We start from the raw sequence: 3703 nt of genomic DNA on the forward strand, positions 1-3703 counted from the left end.
CAGTACACGCTTTCTAGTTTCACACACTTGTAACAGTGCTCACTCCCAAAGGGGAAATTTCAGACTTTTTCCATATTCTTAGAGTAATAAGGGTTATCTACTTCTTGTCTTACTTCAAACATGAGATATGCAAGAAAAATAGGAATCAAAAAATGCATGGAAGCACATTTAAAAAAAAATACGTAGCGAGCAACTGTCTAGAATCAGCTAGAGCTGGCTCAGGAGCCTGCAAGCGGTACGGCACCTCTGCCGCACCAGACCTCCGCGCACAAGCAGGAGCCGAGCCGCGCTGGCGCACGGGTTTCCGAACGACCCGAGGCAGCGGCCGGGAAGAGGGAGCAGCCAGCACACTCCCCCTGCCAGCACCATCAGCCGCTGGTCTAGAGTCAGGAGTCAGGGCTGGTCTAGAACCATACGATAGCAACAACACTCCTGAGGAGCCGCTGTCTTCTCCAACAGGTCCATTTCCAAGGGCATGTCCTCATTTTCGTAGGTGTTGCCGATGTACAGGGGCTCTCAAATGATATTGGTATATAACTATTATCTGGAAGACCAGCTACATCTTGCCTGGTTTCACAGAGAGAATATGACAGACTAAAACAGAACAAAACTATGGATCACATCCTTTTTCTCCTTAAGTTCTTCCTTTGTGTTTAAACAGTACAGGAACAGCTACAAGTGAACAATACAGTGGAAATCCAGAACCTCAAATTTTCATTTCATCCTAAGATAGTAGTTCTGGACACCAGACAATGCAGAAATGTGTTGGTAGGAAAGCACCACTACATGCTTGCTCTAGTCTTGCTTCACTTCCTAAAGATCTGTTAGAGTTAACTGTCAGAGACCACCAGATAGACCTTTCATATGGTCCAGAGCAACCACTCCCAATAATCAATACAGCCCTTAATTTTATAAAGATGTACCATAGATTACAGCTACATCGATCCAAGTTTCAATCGATTGCACTGTATGATCATGCTAAGTTTTGGTGAGCCTTAGGAAATGTTTGCATAGTCATATCATTAAATTTAAATAAATTGCAAAACAGGAAAGTTGACAGAAACTTCATATTTAATTTTAGTTACCCTGCTGTTTCTCTCCTTTCCCTCTTTTTTTTCCAGAGAGGTAACAAAAATATATTACTATCTTAATGCTAGGTAGCAATTACCTTCAAGTTTGTCAAAAATTGCTAGCTGAATTAAAGTTTAACTTTAAGAAGGACTAATAGAAAAAAGTCATATTTAAATGTAAATACTAAACAACCTAGCGGAAGAAAAAAATCGAAGACTTATCTCTAAGCTAACATTTCAACAAATTTGCATGGTTAGGGTTTTTTTCCTTTTAAAGATATGTACATGATGCACAAAACCAGCAAACAGGTAAAAGACAGCATATTCAGAAGCTGGAGAAAAAGGCAGTTTGTGTTCTTTCTTGTTGCTATTAGCTGCCCCCCAAAATACATTTTATCCTGAAAGGAAAATAGTGCTTCAGCATGACTAAGTCTTGCTAACACTGTAGTATGCAATTTTTAGATATGGTGTGCTTTAAGACAAAAAAAAACACTTTACAGAAGGATAGAAGAGTACAAGGGAACACCGTTTGTGACTGAAGCACATTTCATGGACTCAGATCTAAATTTACAAGATGTCATGTGAAAATGAAAAGCCGTATTATTCACCAAAATGCTAAAACACAGAAATTATCACAAGGGAAGATGCACTGACAGAACTGAATTTATTAATGGTCTAAAACTCAGGCATTCACACTTTTTCCATCCCAAAATACTTACAGGACATGGCAAGATTGCTATGGCAGAACAGCATCATTATTCTTACCAGATAGCAAGGCTTATGCTGAGAATATTTTCTACTTCAAAACAAATCCTTCAGTAATCAGACCTTTTTGTGGGCAAAGAAAAGGTCATTTCCACAGCTGGAGGAAAAACCACCACCAGCAAGCCAATAAACACTAGGGCTTCTGAGACAGCTGGTATTATGTGGTATACAACAATTACTAATTCACTTTATTCCTTTTGTTATTTGATTTTTTTTTTTAATTAACACCTTTCGCCATAACATGCAGTTTGGCAAGAAGTTCAAAGTAACCAAGTAAATTCAATGATACACTGTACATGTGGTTCTTCTGATCTAAGAATTTGCTGCTGTCAAAAGAAAAACCTTTTCTTGACATCTCTGCCTTGCTGCTCTTAGGCAGAAAATCCCTCCCCTTCCGCCAGCTCTGATCTGTGCCACACTCCTCTATGACATGATTCATCTCCCGCATTCGGCAAAACGTTAGCCACATTTTTCCTGGGTTAACAAATTTTGTTAGTCTGCAGTGGGGTATGGTTAAGTATCAAAACCAGTGCTGAAGTACATGTAAGAACAAAAGACAATCAAGGAATTGGTAAAGGAAAGCGAGAAGAAAAATCAAGATGCCACTCACTTAACTCCCTGCTTTCTGATGGTGGTAAAACCACAGGGAATACGGCAGGCCATAATTAAAAAAATAAATAAATAAAAACAAGCCAACCCCCCCCCCCCAGCCCTGCAACTAACTCCAGCACAGAAGTTCCACAGAAGCAAGAATCCCTGGGATTTGATTAAGTATCTTCTCCTCCTTTCTCCCACAAAACTGTAATTTGACAGCCAGCCTAAAAACTAAGTTTTAAAACCACACCAGTATGAAGATCATTTCTGTGATGAGGCTAGTTGAGGTACAGAAATACACCACACTCTGGGCTTAAAACTCCGTGCTGCTTTATTAAAGGACATGACAATATTACCAGTACTTTTATATAAAGCGATACAAGAGATACCTATGCAAATTCTCTATAAAGGAAAAGATTGCTGTAGTTCATTTGTACTTTCCTTCTTCTCTCAGATTGTTCTTAAGTCACCTCAATATTTGTACCACTTCAGAAACCAGAAGTTGCATAAAGACAGCACAGCATTTCAAAGTGTCTGTTCTGAAAAGCAAACAATGAAAAGCAAACAAACAGGGCTAAAGCACTTCAGAAACCCATAATTTCATTGGGTAACTTCTCGTTTTGGTACACTGTGAAGTTATTTGGTTTACATGGAAGAAACAACATTATTTGCTGCCTTAAAAATACTTTTATGATGAGAAGCTTTTTAAGTCACACATTTGTCCAGCAGTCACAAACATACTATTGTAGGAGCTACAGGTCCACAAATGATAGTCTTATTTAATAGCCCTTAATGAACTTATGAAAGATGATGACTTATCTTTCATAAATTTATCCAGTCACTGAACAACTGTTTCCTCTCTTCTCAGTGACACTCAGGACTTTAGAGACTCTCCCTGTCCCTCGCTCTCACAGACAGAAGAGTCCTTGTCTATGGGAATGACTTGAGTTTTCATACAATCACTGGTTCACGTTTCTAGAGTATCCTTGTTGGCCCTCCTCAGGTCTATTATACCCTGCCTGGGATGAAGGGATTAAAAGTGCCTGCAATACTGAAAATCGGATTTACAGCAACAATGACGCCATGCTTTGTGCGCTGCTCCATTCCTAGTAAATCCTGTGATTCTCTCTGCTTTTTAGCAATTACTTGCACTGAGCTGGTACTTTCACAAAACTGTCATTATAAACTCCAAAACCTTTTTCTTAAGTAAAAATAAATTCAGAGGCTACCATTGTGTGAGTAAAGAAAGGACCTTTTTCCCATACATATCACTT

This window comes from Phaethon lepturus, unplaced genomic scaffold, assembly GCF_000687285.1.
Source record: "Phaethon lepturus isolate BGI_N335 unplaced genomic scaffold, ASM68728v1 scaffold24565, whole genome shotgun sequence".
NCBI lineage: Eukaryota > Metazoa > Chordata > Aves > Phaethontiformes > Phaethontidae > Phaethon > Phaethon lepturus.